This window comes from Sarcophilus harrisii, chromosome 5, assembly GCF_902635505.1.
Source record: "Sarcophilus harrisii chromosome 5, mSarHar1.11, whole genome shotgun sequence".
NCBI lineage: Eukaryota > Metazoa > Chordata > Mammalia > Dasyuromorphia > Dasyuridae > Sarcophilus > Sarcophilus harrisii.
This window is the reverse complement of record NC_045430.1, coordinates 57,243,274-57,262,197: the sequence shown is the minus strand read 5'-3', so window position 1 is coordinate 57,262,197 and position 18,924 is coordinate 57,243,274.

Below are 18,924 nucleotides of genomic sequence, written 5' to 3'. Positions count from 1 at the left end.
TTATGAAAGTGGGACACCCTCCAGCAGCAGAAGTAGTGCCAGCTGACCAACAATATCCTTTAGTAGATCCATATTGGGATCACAATAACCCTACACATTGGAGAAGTATGAAGGATCTTAAAGAATTAATAGTTACAGGAATTAGAAGCACAAAATATAAAAAAGCCTTTTGCAATGATTCAAGGGAAGAATGAGTCACCAGCAGAATATGTGAAGAGATTAAAGGAAAGTATGAGGAAGTACTCTGGGTTTGATCCTGATGATCCAGGGGTAGAAGGTACTTTGAAATTACATTTTATAAGTGATGCATGGTTAGATTTTAGCAAAAAGATACAGAAAGTAGAAGGGATTATGAAGAGTACAAAGAAATCAGCAGGGCAAGGACCTAAGGAAGATCATGGAGAGGCTAGACAATAGTGGAGGGGACAGAAATATTCAGAAAGGAGAAACAATAGAGGACTCACCCCTACAGCTGGATGAAGGTTTTTGAAGTGTTGGGAATGTAAGAAAGAGGAACACATACTGAAGGATTGTCCCCAAAGAAGGAACAACAGATAGACTTCCTTGTTGAATTTGAGGAAGATTAGAGAAGTCAGGGGTTTGTGAAAAATACCCACTCAGAACCCTTGATAAATTTAAATTTAGTTATATTTTTAATAGACACTGGAGCAGCGAGATCCTCTGTAATACACTTGCCTGATGGAGTTAAGTTATCTAAAGAAACTCTGATGATCTCTGAGGTTAAGAGAGAAAATTTTATTGTACCTATTGATGAGAATAGGATTCCTCATGATCAGGTAGTTAAATGATGAGGTTAGTGGCAGGTTGGGGGTTCAGGGAACCAAATGAAAAGGTCTGGTTCCCCTAAACCCCCTTTAAGATTGGCACAAGGTAGGAAGTTGTGAGAACCCCCTTCTCGTGGCACAGAGATCCTTCATAAAGGAATTTACAAATTCAAAAAGCTAGACTGATAAAAAGAAGTTTATTAGAGGTGGTTGGAAGTCAGCCTTTGCCCTGCATGAATAGAAAGGCTGAATTCCTTAGTGGCAAGGTCTCGACAGAGAGATATAAAGTCTTGTTCGAATTTTCAGCAGGCAGAGGTTTCCTTGGCATAGCACAGCATGGCATAGTATGTTAGGTCCTCTTCAAGGAGAGGAGTTAAGGTTCCTTTTTTATAATAGAAGCCTGCTTCCCTTCCCGATGGGGGCTGGTAGGGAGAATTTGAACTGGAATTGAATAGAATTGGATGAGTTTCTTTAATTCAATAGGGTTGGAATTCTCCCCACCTAGAGAAGCTGTTTATCTTGTTTCCCTTGGGGAGGGTCCCACAGACACAGGGTTCAAGGAGAATCTCTCCTTCAAGGAATTTTAGAGAGTTTTGGGATCCCTTCATCACTATGACTATGCCTTGTGAAATTCACATGGGAAAAACAGGAGACTAAGTAGGTTTCTACTAATCTCTGAAGCAGAAGTGAACTTGCTTGGGAGGGATTTGATAATTAAATTAAAAATTGTACAACGCCACAGGGATCTAGTACATATCCCAATAGAATGGCAGTAATGAAAAAGGAAGAACAAATTAAGATAAATCCCAAGGTTTGTGCAGGGCCCGACAATTCAGGTAAGATAGATATAGTTCCCATAAAGATCACATTGAAAAAATCCTAGAGAAGTAGTGAGTCAGACAGTATCCAGTTTCTCTAGAGGGAAGAAGAGGTCTGCCACATGTGATTACAGGGCTTGATGAAAAATGGATTAAAAGAGTCCTGTATCTTGCCCTTTAATATACCTATACTTCCTGTCAGGAAGAAGGACAGGAAATACAGATTAGTTCAGGATCTGAGGGAGATTAATAGGATTGTAGTAATATCTCATCCTGTAGTTCCAGACCCATACACCATCTTAAGTTGGATTCCTAGTTCTGCCAAATGGTTCAGTGTGTTAAACCTGAAGGATGCATTTTGGAGCTGCCCCCTAGAGGAGAATAATAGGAATCTTTTTGCCTTTGAGTGGGAGAATCCAGAGAATGAAAGAAAGCAACATCTGAGGTTATGACCCCAAGGCTATAGAGTCTCCAAATTTGTTTGGCCAAGTTCTTGAAAGTTGTCAGGGAGACTTCCATCCCATGATGGGAACTCGTGTATATGTGGTAGAAGACAAAAGAAAAAACACCAGTGATTGTACAATTGACTTATTGAATTTTTTGGGATGTTGGAATCCTAATTTCAACTCAACTTGAAACAAGGTGAAAACTCAAAGGAGATGTCATAATCCTAGTGTTAACTCAATGGAATTGATACAATGCTTCAAACCTTAGAGAGAATCCTTACAAGGTGATAAGTTGCAAGAAATATTTAAGTACTCATTGGAGTTCACACATTTGGGAGATTTCAGGGTTTAGTATGAGATATCTGAATTCACACCTCCCTTGAAGCTCTTAGGGCCAGAGAGCACACTGGGAGATATCCCACAATCCCACTCTCGGAGAAGCAGCATAAATAGAGCTTCAATGAGCCATTCAAGAGTTTTTACTTGGGAACATTTCCAGGGGTTGGAGAGGAGCACTCTGGGAGGAAGCCCACAAGCCCTCTCTCAGAGGCAAGAGAGATTCATTCCATCTTCCACTTTGGTGTTGGCTGGAGGCTGAAGAAAGCAGAGGCAGAAGCCAAGGACAAAACTGCAAGAGCTCTTAGAACCAAGCAGAGAGATAGGCCTCAACGAACCAGGCTATTTTGGAAGGAGAAAATAAACATTTGCATTTTTACCAGCTGGCTGCATTTTGGGTGATTATTTACTTTCAACTGAAACTAAGGCTGCCTCCAGAAAACCTCCCCGAGAAACCTGCTTTCTCCCAGAGAGAACCATCTTATTATATTTTTAAGAACAAGAACGCCACATTTTGGCCCCTGAACAGGGACTGACAGGCCCCTCAGTGGATTTCAGTGGAAAAGCCTCTGATCCTGAATTCAGTGGAAAAGCCTCTGATCCTGAATCCAGTGGAAAAGTCTCCTTGACCCAGAAATTAGGGTGAGTACAACAAAGATATTTTGTTAAAAGAGTTAAAGTAGAATTTCAGCTAAGATGGGACAGATGTTTAGAAAACAGCCTTCTGTTTCTGTTCAAGGAAAATGTTTAGAGAGAATTGTCAAGGTTATGGAAAGCCAAGGTTTGATTATAATTTTGCAGCAAATCACTGAGCTTTTAGAAACTGTCAAGAACATATGTCCTTGTTTCTCTCTGGAAAAAGAATTGGATCTAGACAAATGGAAATTAGTAGGAGAAAATCTTTGTCAATTCTACAATAAAAATGGACCTAACTCAATTTCCAAAGACATACTTAATACATATAATTTAATACAATTGGCTTTAGGGAATTTTATAAGTGTTGAAATAAGGAAAAAGAAGAAAGTGCCAACTAAACTAAGTGATAAGCAGGAAAATTTAGATAAGAATGGAGTTAAGTATAATTCTGAGTGTGATACTTCACAGTAGGAGGAATTAGATCATTCCACATCTCATGACCCTCCCCCCTCAATTAACCCTTCATGGGTGGAGGAAGAAGGAGGAGGGAGAGAGGCAGAAACACAGTCAGCTTCTCCCATGAAACAGAATATGACAAGATTAGAAGAGGCATTAATTAAGGCAAAAAATAAAGGAGAAGATATATCTGATTTTATAAATGCATATCCTGTGATTGAAAAGCTTGACTCTTCAGGTCAAAAAGAGAAAATACACTCCTTTTAATTTGGAAAAAATTAAAGGTTTGAAAAAGGGTTGCACTCGTTATGGGGCTACATCTTCTTATGTGAAGATGTTACTAGATAATTTGTCTTATGAAATCTTAACCCCGAATGATTGGAAATCCATAGCAAGGACATGTTTAGAACTGGGACAAAATTTGTTGTGGCTTTCAGAGTTTCATGAATTATGTAGGATTCAAGCCCAATGCAATAGGCAAACAGGAGCTATTGGACAAATCACTTTTGACCAACTAGCTGGTGAAGATCAGTATGCAGAGGATTCAGAACAAATTTATTATCCCATAACAGTGTATGAGCAAATTTTTTTTAATAGCCTTTTATTTACAGGTTATATATATGGGTAACTTTACAGCATTGGCAATTGCCAAACCTCTTGTTCCAATTTTTCCCTTCCTTTCCCCCACCACCTCCCCCAGATGGCAGGATGACCAGTAGATGTTAAATATATTAAAATATAAATTAGATACACAATAAGTATACATGACTAAACCGTTATTTTGCTGTACAAAAAGAATCGGACTCTAAAATATTGTACAATTAGCCTGTGAAGGAAATCCAAAATGCAGGTGGGCAAAAATATAGGGATTGGGAATTCAATGTAATGGTTTTTAGTCATCTCCCAGAGTTCTTTTACTGGGCGTAGCTGGTTCAGTTCATTCCTGCTTCATTGGAAATGATTTGGTTGATCTCATTGTTGAGGATGGCCAGGTCCATCAGAATTGGTCATCATATAGTATTGTTGTTGAAGTATATAATGATCTCTTGGCCCTGCTCGTTTCACTCAGCATCAGTTTGTGTAAGTCTCTCCAGGCCTTTCTGAAATCATCCTGTTGATCATTTCTTACAGAACAATAATATTCCATAATATTCATATACCACAATTTATTCAGTCATTCTCCAATTGATGGGCATCCACTCAGTTTCCAGTTTCTAACCACTACAAAGAGGGCTGCCACAAACATTCGTGCACATACAGGTCCCTTTCCCTTCTTTATGATCTCTTTGGGATATAGGCCCAGTAGTAACACTGCTGGATCAAAGGGTATGTACAGTTTGATAACTTATGAGCAAATTTAAAAGCTTGGAATTCTCTCCCTAGACAGAAAGATGGAAATAAAGCTTTCACAAAAATAGAGCAAGGTTCCAATGAACCTTTTGATGATTTTGTGGGACATTTGCAAACAACTGTAATAAGAACCATTGGAGATAATGCTGCCACAGAAATAATGACCAGACATCTGGCTAAGGAAAATGCCAATGAAGTCTGCAAAAGAATTATATGGGGACTAGACAAAGATGCTCCTTTCGAGGAGATCATAAGGCCACAGTGGGCACAAATGCTAATTATGTCCAAACTATGATGAACATGGAAAGATAGGGTCCTTCTTGGCAAAGAAATTCTAGAGAAACTCGTTAGTGTTTTCAGTGAGGAAAAGTTGGACATTTGAGAGCCCAATGCAGATACAGAGATAGAGTGAGAGGGCAAGGTGAGAGAATAAAACCCAAAACTCCATGTCCAAAATGCAACAGAGACTTCCACTGGGCCTCGGAATGTAGATTGACCCAGAGAAGTGAAAGGCAGGGCCCAGCTCCAAGGTATCACTCAAAAGATAGGTGGGGCATGATAGCAGCTGAGGTTACACCCTGAGAGTTGTTAGAAATTCAGGACTCTGATATCATTAACCAACAGAAAAGCAATCAGAATTACAGTTGGGGAGAATACAGGCCTTTTAAATTAACAGGGCAGTGTCCAGTGCAAATAGCTCCAATGTAATTGTCAGATGATGAGGAGAAATCCCCAAAGTGGTAAACAGAAGGAATTAGATAGGTTAACTACTTGGGGAAGAGAGTTTGCTTGTATCTCTACAGAAGGAGAAGGAATCAGATGGGTGCCAACGAGCCGTATTCGCCTTGTCCATCAGAGAGAAACAGAAAAAGAGAAAAACCTCAAAACAAAGAAGATTTAAGAAACATCTGACACTGAAAGAGCATGTCTGACAATGAGACTGTTAAAAGAACTTTAAAATCTTCAGGAATCATTGGATTCCCTAACACAAGATGAGACTGTTTCAACAGGAATCATTGAATTCCCTGAGATGAAAAATTGTTGATGAGACTATTGCAGTACTTCAGAGCTTACAGGAATTATTGGATTCTTGGCACATGAAATAATAGACAATGGGTTCCTTTTGGACTATTTTTAGGATTTGTGGACATGTATAATTCTGTATGTTGATTCATGTTATGAAAAAATTGTTTACTTCAAAACTTATAGGAATTATTGGATTCCTGGCACATGAACTAATAGATAATGGGTTCCTTTTGGACTATTTCTAGGACTTATGGACATGTACAAATTCTCATGTTGATTCATGTTATTCATTACATTACTACTAGCCTATGTTATGTTGCTATGTACTTATGTAATTATGTGTAATGCCTCCCATATTGATGGATTTATGTACACCTTGTTTCATACTTGTTTCAAGTGAGCCCCTCTAGAAACCCCCTAATCTGATTTGATTTTCTATTTCCTTTGGTATTTTCATCTCCCTTCCTGAGATGTCAGGGAAGGTGTGACCACCTTCTTTTTATGGTGTTTTCTCTCCTTTTTTTGAGCAGTCAGGAAAGATGTGATCACCTTTTTGGGGTTCTCACCTCTTTGAGAAGTCAAGGAGGTTATGACCGCCTATGTTCTAAATCAGAAAAAAAGGGGGAGATGTTGGAATCCTAGTGTCAACTCAACTTGAAACAAGGTGAAAACTCAAGGGAGATGTCAGAATCCTAGTGTTAACTCAATGGAATTGATACAGTGCTTATTGGTTCACACCTTAGAGCGAATCCTTACAAGATGATACATTGCTAATACTGATAGACAACAATGCTTGTGTTCACACCTTTAGAGAACTCTTATAAGCAAGAAGTATTTAAGTACTCATTGGAGTTCATACATTTGGGAGATTTCATGTTTTAGTATGAGATATCTGAATTCACACCTCCCTTGAAGTTCTTAGGGCCAGAGAGCACTCTGGGAGATAACCCATAATCCCATTTTCTCAGAGGAGGAGTTAACCTTTGGGAGATCATATGTATAGAGGAAGCTCTTAGAGCTTCAAGAGAATTACTTCAAACATTGCAAGGGGTCAGAGAGGAGCACTCTGAGAGGAAGCCCACAAACCCTCTCTCCAAGGCAAGAGAGATTCATTGCATCTTCCACCTTTGTTGGAATCTTTTACAAAGTGTTAAGATATTTCTTTACAAAGTGTGAAGACATTGGAGTTGATTTGATCTGATTTGGGGCCAGAACTTGAAACAAGGTATTAGGTGGAACTGATTGAACAATGCTTGTGTTCACACCTTTAGAGAGCTCAAGTATCTAAGTACTCAATGGAGTTCACATGAGAGTTCAGGGCTAGTATGAGAGCTGAATTCACACCTCCCTTAGGACCAGAGAGCACTCTGGGAGATAACCCAGAATCCCTCTCCCTCCAGAAGGTGGAGTTAACCTTTGGGAGATCACATAAATGAAGGAAGCTCTTGGAGCTAGAGGAATTTCTCCGGAACATCAACAGGGCTCTGAGATAGAACACTCTGGAAGAAAAGACTACTCGCCACAGACTGGAGATTGAGAAGCCATGAGACGGAGTTGAGCTGGAGGCTGAAGAAAGCAGAGGCAGGAGCCAAGGACAAAACTACAAGATCTCTTGGAGCCAGGCAGTGAGATAGGCCTCAACTAACCAGGCTAATTTGTAAGGAGAAATAAACGTTTGCAACTTTTACCAGCTGGCTGAGATTTTGAAGTAATTATTTATTTCAACTAAGACTAAGGCTGGCCCCCAAGAAAAACCACCAACACACCTTGGTGCTGGCTGGAGGCTGAAGAAAGCAGGGGCAGGAGCAAAGGACAAAGCTGCAAGAGCTCTTAGAACCAAGCAGAGATAGCTCTAATCTAGCTATCCAGGCCCAAGGAAAGAGACAAAACTTGGAAGGAGAAAATAAACATTTGCATTTTATCAGCTGGCTGCATTTTGGGTGATTATTTACTTTCAACTGAAACTAAGGCTGCCTCCAGAAAACCTCCCCGAGAAACTCTCTCCCAGAAAGAACCATTATATTATAAAAAAGCAAAACACCACACTGGGAGAACTTGGATTTAGAGTATCAAAAGAAAAATTGTAGTTTGTGGAAAAGGAAGTAAAATACTTGGGGCATTTGATTAGTGAAAACAGCAAGAAACTAAATCTTGTTAGAATTGAAGGAATATTGTATATCCCTAAACCCAAGACAAAGAAAGAGCTACATAAATTCTTGGGATTAGTAGGATATTGCAGAACTTAGATTCTTAAGCAGCTATCACTAAACCCTTGTATAAATGCTTGCTAGAGGAAAGTTCAAATTTTATTACATGGGATCAAGAAAGTGATCAAAGGTTTGAGGACTTAAAAACGTTTGTTAATTTCACCATCCTTATTAGTCTCCCTACTTTGGAGAAACCTTTCTAGCTATTTGTCAATGTGGATGGAGGAGTGGCATTGGGGTTTTTTGCCTAAATAAAAGGGGGGCAAAGACGGCCATTAGCTTTCTCCTCTAAAATATAAGGGATGGTCAATCTGTATGCAAGTTATATGGCCATCTCCCTATTGGTAGAAGAGAGTAGGAAGCTTACTTTTACCATATGAACTTTGTTGTTATTTTTTCTAGGTCATTAAAATAGTTTTTTGGGAGTCTGATTGGTATAGCGCTAAATAAATAGATTTTAGTTTAGGTAGTATTAGGTAGTATTTAGGTAGCATTAGGTAGATTAGGTAGTATCTTTATTATATTTGCTCGCCCAATCCAAGAGCATTTAATATTTTTCCAGTGGAAGCTTACTTTTGGAGACAGCCTTATAGTAAATGTCCCACACCAAGTATGGCTGTTAGGGCCTTTTTACAATGGTCAAGCCCAGTGCAAACAGGAAGTAAAGAAGCCAGAAGTGCTTGAGGTTCCCAGAGGTAATTTCTGTGACCAAGAGACTGCCTAGTGGGTGGGACTCTGCTCATATCAAGATATATATCAAGTCTCATTAATAGGAGTGTCTCCTTCTCTGATTGGCTGTGCATGGGACCTCACAGACCCTTAAGCTGGGTGCAGGAAGAGGCCAGTCTCTTGTCCTGGGGGTGCCGAGTGCATAGCTAAGAGGTAAGGAGCTTGATAATGAGCATGTGGGTCTCTCACAGACCTAGTGTTCACTTGGGAGTTAACAGGTCAGGGAAATATGTGAGCAAATATAATAAAAGACTTTAAGTTTGCCCATGGCTGTTCTTGAGCATCCTATTGGTTATTAAACTACGGTTTACGAAATCATAGCCAGAGACCTCTGAAGACCCCAGAAGAGATAAACCAGGTTATTGGTTGACACTGAAAAAGGTCAGTGGCCAGAGGATTCTCTGAAGCCCTGGGAATTAGGAGAGACTAGCAATGTAAAGAGCTGCAAAATAGCATTAGGGTATTCGCAAATGAAGTGACTACCCAGGGTTAAGCATCCTACCCTTTACAGTGGACTATATTAAATCAGAATACAGGGAGATGGCTCACTGATTCCAGGATCTTAAAGTATGATACAATATTATTAGAAAAAGATGACTAAGTAATCACTTAAGATCATAACCTCAATCCAGCTACCTTCTTATCCTCAGACTAAAATACAAGGAGATCTACAAGAATCTCCAATACCTGAGGGAGTAAATTGGTTTATAGATAGCTCTTTTAGAGTAATTAATGGGAAAAGGAAAAATGGATTTGCCATTGTAGATGGAGATAAAACTTCCAAAGGTAGTCTATCTGCCCATTGGTTAGCTTAAACTTGTGAATTATATGACTTGAACTGAGCATTACAATTATTGAGGTACTGTTGGAATCTTTACAAACTGTTAAGCCATTGGAGTTGATAGAGACAATAATTATCTAATTTGGCATGGTTCAATATGATTGATTTGATCTGAGAAGGAGATATTTTGGGCCAGAACTTGAAACAAGGGACTAAATACAACTGATGGAAACAATGCTTGGGTTCACACCTTTAGAGAGCTCATAAGTATCTAAGTACTCAATGGAGTTCACACATTTGAGAGATTTCAGGCTTAGTATGAGATATCCGAATTCATACCTCCCTTAGAACCAGAGAGCACTCTGGGAGATAACCCAGAATCCCTCTCCCTCCAGAAGATGGAGTTAACCTTTGGGAGATCATAATTATACAGGAAGCTCTTAAAGCTTGAGAGAGTTTTCTTGGGATCTAGAGAGAGTTTTTTTGGGAACATTGACTGGGGTCGGAGAGGAGCACTCTGGGAGGAAGCCCACAAGCCCTATCTTTGAAGCAAGAGAGATTTCATTGCATCTTCCATCTTGGTGCTGGCTGGAGGCTGAAGAAAGCAGAGGCAGAAGCCAAGGACAAAGCTGCAAGAGCTTTGCAGAGAGCTAACCGGGTTATATTGAAGGACACAATAAAAGATCTGAACTTTTATCACCTGGCTGTGTTTTGGAAAAATGTACCAGAAGGAGAATATATATACTGATTCAAAATATGTTTGGGGTGTGGTGTATGTATTTGGGAAAATTTGGGAAGAAAAATTTGTAAATGGTAAAGAGTTGATTCATCACACCCTAATTAGGGGGATAAGGGAAAATATTCTGGCTCCTAGAAATGTGGCAATAATAGATATGAAGGGACATCAGATAGGAAATTCTTTTGAGGCAAGAAGAAACTGACTAACAAATGAGGAGGTCAAGGAAGCAGGAGACCAGTGTAGAGGGCCAGAACTCTGGAGAAGTATACTTGAAACAAGGAAACTTACAACAAGGTGTTAACTCAGTGAAACTAGTACTTAGTATGATGATGTAATGGTTCTCTGGTTCACACATATTCAGTATGCTATAATGATGTAATTGTACTAAGGTACATAAGGGTTGAGAAAGACTGGAAATGAGACATTCCATCTTTGACCATCCTCCTGGTGGCTCTCTTGCCTCCTATATTCCTCCACTAAGATCAAGGCTGGTCCTCAGATCCTCCAAAGAACTAGCCCAGACATTACAGACCAGGAGGCTACTCAAATAATGGCATTGATACCTGTGTCTTCCTCTACTCTTCTACCTCCTAGTTTTATCCAGGAAAAAAGAAAAGGCCCCGACTCTCAGAATAGTTGAGAATTCAGAAGGGTGCTGGTTGCTACCTGATGGCAGAAAGGTACTGACCAAAGCAAGTATAAGGCATGTCCTCCAACAACTACATCAAGGTAGTCACTGGGATGATCAAAACCTGTGTAATGTGACAACTGTTCACACCCCTGGCCTATATACGTGGTAGCTGGTGGATGGTTGCCTTGTCTGTCAAAGAACAACAAGTCTGCCCAATGCTGTATTCCAAAGTGGGGGAGGGGAGGGAGAGGGCAACCTTTAGGAATTAGACCCTTTCAAAACAATCAGGTGAACTTTACTGAACTGCCTCCAGTAGGCTGCTTCAGTAGGTATTATTGGAATAAATTGTTCCCCAATATGAGTTGGTGAAGAGGATAGATTTGAATCAGAGAACATATTTTTCTGCCAAGGATTTATAAGACTTGGTCAGAAACTTAGAAATTACTTGAAATCTCCATTCTCCTTGGCATGCAGTAGATTAGGGTCAGCCAATAGTCCATTCCTTTGGAGGGAAAAAGAGGACTAGAGTAACCCAAGGATTAATGACGGATAGACTACTGGAACCCTGCATATCTCCCTTTAATAGTCCAATACTACCAGTTAAGAAGAGAGATATATCCTACAGGTTGGTGCAGGATTTGAGAAAAATTAATAAAATAGTATGCTATAGTACCAAATCCATATACAGTAATGGGAAAGAGTTCTGAAACCAATAAGTAGATTAGTGTTGTAGAGTTAAAAGATGCCTTCTGGGCTTCTCCACTAGGGATATCTTTACCTTTGAGTGAGAGGACCCAGACCCTGAAAGGAAACAGCAGTATAGCTGGTTTATCCCAGCAATATACCTCTAATCTGTTTGGGCAAGTACTAGAAATTATTTGGGGGAAATGTAGAGTCTCCCTAGATACCCACATCTTATAATATGTTGATGATTTATTGGTAATTGGAAAGAGGGGGGAGGGAAGAGAGAGAGAGAGAGAGAGAGAGAGAGAGAGAGAGAGAGCGAGCTATGAAGCCTCCATTGAATTGCTAAATTATCTAGGGAAGGAGTGGCTCAGGGTCTCAAAAGGAAAGCCTCCAGATCCCATTGCCCAAAACAAAGAAGGAACTATGGAAATTTCTGGGATTAATAGAATATTGTAGAAATTGGATTAATTCATATGCTACTTTGATAAAATCCCTATTCCTGTATCTATTAGAAGAGGAGACTTAACTATATTAGACAAGAAGTAGGGACAGAGGAGTTTCTAACAATTAAAAGAGACTTTAATGCTGGCCTCATTTCTAAAATAAGAATTGACTCAAATTTATAAAAATTCAAGCCATTCTCCAATTGATAAATGGTCAAAGGATATGACCAGACGATTTTCAGATGGAAAAAATTAAAACCATTTCATATGATTATAAGAAAAGGTGCTCTAAATCACTATTGATCAGAGAAATGCTCTGATCAATACTCTGAGATACCACTACACACCTCTCAGATGGGCTAAGATGACAGGAAAAGACAAGGATAAATGTTGGAGGGGATGTAGGAAAACTGGGACACTAATACATTGTTTTTTGGATAATCAGGACTCCAGGGGCAATTGAGTTACAGAGGATCTAGTACTTTCCATATCTATCAAGAAAACTAATTTCTCTTTGCTTAGTCCCACTAGACAAGGGCTTTTGGTGGGCTGTTTCAATGAACCCCTGACACCCCTAAACCTCCAATTCTATGAGGGAGTAGATCTTTTGTTCCTTTTTCTGTGGGCAATCCTCTTTATATGTCCTACTAGTCCACAAATGAAACAAATGAATGGAATCCTTCCTGGGCAGTCCACTCCCTTTCCTTTTTCTGAGTCTCCTGCTGGCAGGGATTAGGGCAAAAAGTCCTGCTTCCCCTACCTCTACCAAATTGTCCTTGATTTTCCATTATAGATTTAGCAACTGTTTGTATTGTCTGAAGCATAATTTTAGTCTTCTCTTCCTGTTGTTTGAAGGACTGTAACATAATCTGGGTATTCTTCTCTCTTTCATTCTTTTTTTCAGTCTTTCTGGGCTACATATACCTTCTGGGCCATTTCTAATAATTCATCCAAGGGCTTGGTTTGCCATCCCTCTTGCTTCTGAAGTTTTTGTTTATATCTGACTCCCAAATTAGTGACAGTATACCCTAAGGAGACTCTGCATGGTGGCATTATTTTCTCCTAATCCTGAATACTTTCTCATACATTCTTTGAATCTATTTAAACTGGCTGAGAGAGTCTCTTCCTTTTCTTTCTTTGTTTCTGCTAAATTATTCATATTTTGACTTCAAGGTATTATATTTCCAATACCTTGAACAATCATCTGTCTTAGGTTCCTCATACTTTCTCTGTGAGCTAGATTATTATGATCCCAATTGGGATCCGAAGGAGAAATTTTTGTGCTGTCCTGGGGCCTCCCTGTGCAACTGGATGGACATTATCCCAGGCCGCACATTGCAGCTCTCCTAATCTGCCCCTATTCTTCCTCAGTGAAGAGAATCCCTAAGATTGACATAAATTTTGGCCAAGTGTAGATGTCAGGACCAAGGAATTGATCAAACTGTTCTACTAACCCAGATGAATCTTCTCAAAGGGTCCTCATTTCTTTTTTTAAAGTTTTTCACCTCCATGCTACTCAGAACATTGACAAATCCGATTTCTCCCTGGCCAAGTGGGATCTCTCTAAAGTGGTAACAAACTAGTCTTTGTGGGGAGTGGAAAGTTCTCTTGATCTTTTAATATTTGCTTAAGTTCCCTCGGAAGAGGACCATGAGGAGAAGAAATAGTGGTTCTAAATCAATTGAGCTCCTTTCTTAGGCTCCTCTCTGGGGCAAAGGTGAGGAAGGGAGTTCCAGAGCCACAGCCATAAAAGTAGTGGCCAGCTTGGGGGGCATAGGGAAGAGGCAGTTCCAAGAGGGCATCCTAACGATAGGATTTCTCTGGCTCCTCATCCTCCTCAGTACAAATTGTCCCACAGATGGCAATCACAAGGCTGCATATTTTCTCTCCTCAGAATAATAGATGATTTTACATACAGATTCAATTGGTGATATTGTAATGCCGGAGAAACTGAGGCAGGAGAGAGATTAGAGAGTTTTTAATATTTTATTAATTGGAGAGTATAATTGACTAGACAGGACTCTCGTCTCAAATTATCCAGTCAGACAGAGATAAAGATATATTGGGACCAAAGAAACCATGTTGATCCCAGGGCTGGAGGAGACTGTCATCTCAAAGAATCCAGCGTCCAGTAGCCAGCATCCAGCATCCAGCCTCCAGCCTCCAGCCTCCAGCAATGAATAGGAGAAACCCAACTTCTTAAATACCTTTTTCTCTAAACAAAGGAAGGGGTAAGAAGCGTGGGAAAACTTCTGTCAGGATAGGGGAGGCCATAAATCCTAAAAACCCAGAGACAGGATGCCTGAATACACAGGAATAAAGATATTAGTGAGGTATCTTGGAATATTTTAGAGGGATAGTGTAAATTCTTGAGGACAAAAAGAGTCAGGAAGTCTACTCTCTTTATCTTGCTAACAATTTATAACCCCAGAGCAAATGGTCCCCAGTCTTAATGGGCCAGAGGGAGAGTTTTACAGTTTAGGGGATTAAGACAGAATAGTTAAAGAAACTGAGACAAGAGAAACTACTGCAGGGAAACTGAGTCAGGACAGTTAAAGAAAACTGTGGCATAACATTCCACACTCTCTCTTCTAAATATTCAAACCTTTGAATATTAGCACCTTCCTCTAGATACCCAGGAGGTCTTAGCACCATAATTTTGACCAACCCAAAATAAAACTAGAAAAATATAAGGACTCAAATGGCAAGAGCAAGTCTCTCCTTGATAACCCCAGAGTTAACAGCTGTACAAAGGCTCCCTTGTTGCAAGCATGTCAAGTCCTCTACAGTTCTGGAGCACTATCTCAGCCAGAGAATCCAGTTTGAGATGGACAGTTAGGTCTGTGGTCATTTGTGCACTTAACTAGCAGCGGGGCTCAAGGGCTCATTCAAAGGGGCAAGCCACTCCAGGAGAGAAGGGTAAGGCTTGGAGTAGCTTCACCTGTCCCCTCCTAGAGGAACAAACAGGGCTGCTACTAGAATACAGATTTCTGAGCAGATTAGACCATCAAGGCAGGCAAACCCCAAACTTTTAGGTGCCTCATGCCAAACTTCAAGGTCCTTTGAAATGCTGAAATACTTAATGAACTGGGGTTACAGGAATGGAAAAACACAGATCAGAGAGACTGCCAGTCCCAAGTCAGGTATCTGATTTCTGAAACTTTTCTAAAAAAAAAAAAAAAAATCCCCAAAACTGAGTCTGCCATGGTAATTTTAACAAAATAAGGGATTCTAAAGCTAAAGCATCCAAATTCAATCTGAACTAGTGAGATAGGGAATGGGGCAGAAATTCCTAAGGCAAAGCTAGGGGTTCCCATTCTTTCAGGTATTTTGAAAAAAATATACCAGTTTCCCCAATGTTCTATCTCTTCCTCCCCCTTTTTTTTTCTCACAGAAAGGAATTATCAAATGACCATTCCCCATATAAATCCCAAGAGTGAATCAAAATCCCTATACATAACAGACTAGAACAGTAGCATTTCCTAAAATCCCTCAAACATAACAGCAATAATTACACAGTTTTAACTAATCCCATCCCAAATCTTAAACACATAGTAATAGATGATCCAGGCAAGGTTTAACAGTCAGTCATCAACCATTCCCAAAGTCTCTCATATCAGTCCAAAGTATACTAGATGCAGGGTCCAATCCATGGTCTCATTTTAAAAAACTGCTGCTTCAGGCTCTGAAGTGATAGGAGGCTCTCATTCCATGCAGAGTGAGTGTGTCATGCTGACAAAGCTGATCAAAGCTGAGCCAGGTCCCAAAAGCAAGCCAATATCTGTAATTTGACCAAAATCTAGAACAAAAAAAACACAAATCTAACAAATAAAGATTAGATCAGTCTCAGATAAAAAGACTCTGTTCACCATACTACAGCAAAATATGAGGAGGCCAAAATAAATTGTTTCCTATGTGAAGAGATGAGTTTGCTTTACAGGCCAAGCACATGGGTGCAGTCTCAACAGCAGTTAGGTCTTACAGACCCTTATTAATTGTTGCTCTGATCATGTAGAAACCTTAAAAAAAAACAAGACACAAGTATCCAGTAACAGACAGATGGCCAGGCGAAATACTTAGTTGCCCAAGCATTTAGGATACAATGATTACATATAACCAGGTATAACATATAACCAGATTGGAAATAGCAAGGTGTGACATAATTGAATTGTATTAACAATTCTACTGATCATTGCTTTGATCATAGAGATAGTTACAGAAGGAAAAATGCAAGAACATAACTATAACATAACATAAGCAATTAAAACTCAACCTTCAGCACATACAGGATAAAATAGCCTTAACCCAGTTTTATTCCAATCAGTTGTCCCAGTAATTGTCAGAAGGTAGAGCTTTAAAACTCCCAAATAGCATGAACTAATTAACTATAAGCATAAGAAATTTTACTCCCAATAACAAATTCCATTAATCAAATTTCTGATAAATGTCAAACAAAGATTTATCCTAACCTAATAGTAATAACAGAAATTTCTCTTAGTAAGTTCACAACTTAGAACAATGATCATATCTAGGTAGATGTTACATAAGTGAACATTATACATACAAATCATTTTGCTTTTAAAATATCCAATACATAGAAAAATATCCCAAATTGCATTTTGTCCATAACAAAAACATTTTCAAAAAAACAAAGAAAAAACTATTATGGGCAGAGGCCCTTTAAAGAAGCCCAGGATGACCCAATACAATCAATTCAAACCTATAGGTAATACCCAATTCCACATAAAAGAATTCAAGAAGGTTTTTTTTTAAAATAGCAATTAAACTTTTAAAAATATTCCTACCAAAGTATGGATCACATTTATGACCATATTCCTCAACCAAGAAAACCTTTATGTATTAAGAAACAAATATTCAATCAATTAACCTAAAAGTAAGCATGTCCCTTTAAAAATCACAGTTTGCTGCACAGGCAGTAATCAGATAAGAAAAAAAAAATGGTAGGAACACACTTAGAGGGGTGAGGGGAGGAGATGATTCCCTTCCCCCACTCCTGCCCCCTAGGAAAAAAAACTTCCCTCAGGTTCCCCACTCAATTTCCTACATGGGGATCCTTTTCAAGATTAGCCCATCAGTTTCCCAATATCAGGTTTCTTCCCAAATCCACCCATTTCCAACTTTCTCTTTCTTCCTAGATACATACTTGAACAATCTCCTTAAAGAACTTTCCTACCCAGATGCTCCTTTGGTAAAGTAGCAGAAGACAGTGGGGATGAGTGGCTCCCTCCCCCGCCTCTTCACCTATTCCCAAAAGTCTTTCTTTCACCTTCCTAAAACCATGCAAACCTTTAATTGCCCCTACAAATCAGTCCTTCCTAAATCACCTGCATTCCTCTTTCCTTTTTCCTTCAAAAACCTGTAAGATTCATACTATAGTGAATAGCCCCAAACCTCCACAAAACCCACACATGTCCAGCAGAGCTGGATTTAAAGTATAATTTATGTTAACAAATACCTCAATATATTTCAGAATGTAACAAACTGAATCGAACTAATACAGCTGTTTTTAAAAGTTTTTTCTTTCTTTTCTTTTCCGCCACATTTTTTCTAACAGCTTCTAACAGCATCTTATCTCCAGAGCTTTTGAATTTTATTGCTCTTTACTCTAGTAGGCTTTTCCTTACTTACAAATTAGTATATCAGGTTAAAAAAATTTTAAATCACAAAAAAATTTTCAAATAACCAATTCCCAAATTTCTTAATCATTGTTCTTAAAACTTAACAAAACTCTTTAATCAGCAAACAGACTAGGGACTTTTTCCAGGACCTCCACCCCCAGAAAGAAGTTTGTTTCACCTTGAATTCCCTTTTTCCCTTCCAGAATCCAAAGGGGCTTTTGTGAACTTCCAAGCCCGTTTAGTGCTTTTCTCTGCCTTCACAGAGAATACCTAGATATTCCATTCAAACTTCTTTTCTTTAAATGTTAGCACACTGCTCTTCTATATATATTTTTTAACTTTCCAAACTTTCAAATCCCTTTCAATCTATTTTTTTTTATTTCTTTCTTTCTTTTTTTTTTTTTTTTATTATTTCTTCCCTTCTCTCCCTTTTCCCCCCAAGACTGTTATAGTCAATCAGAGACAGAGGGAGAGAGAAAGATTTTTCAAACTTCTTGATATTTTCTAAGACTGCAACACAGAGGCTGAATTCTTATCTCTTACAAACTTTCTGACTTTTAACACAGACACACACAGATACACATGGAGCTCCATTTTACTAAGCACAGTTGCAACATTGTTCTTAAAATTTTTGAACCAACAAAACTCTTCAACCAACAAAAGAGACAGACAAATCACAGAGAACATAGAACACACATCACACAGACTACACAGTTCCAACATTAAACAAATAACACATACCCAGAGGATATTTTCCAGTCCCAGAAAATGCCTGTCTCAGAACTTTTAAACCCGTCGGTATTTATTCTGAGACCACAGGTTGCTAGCAACAGACCAGACTAGAACCAGAATAACCAGAACCAGAACCAAAACCAGATGCTACCCCAAAAGGTACCCAGACAGACTTACTCTCCCAAATGCCTAATCGATTTCATTGTTCACTGTAGGCTGGATTGAGGCTGAAGAACTGCTTCCTTTTCCTCGGAGGCTCTGATCTTTTCCCAAGGAAAAGACCCAGATCCTGAGCCTCCTCAGGCCTAGGTGGAGACCGAGAGGTCTCTAATCTCTAATCCAGTTCTCAGTTTCTATTATCTCGGTAGGGGAGGGGGGGAAACCTCCAAAATGTAATGACAGAGAAACTGAGGCAGGAGAGAGATTAGAGAGTTTTTAATATTTTATTAATTGGAGAGTATAATTGACTAGACAGGACTCTCA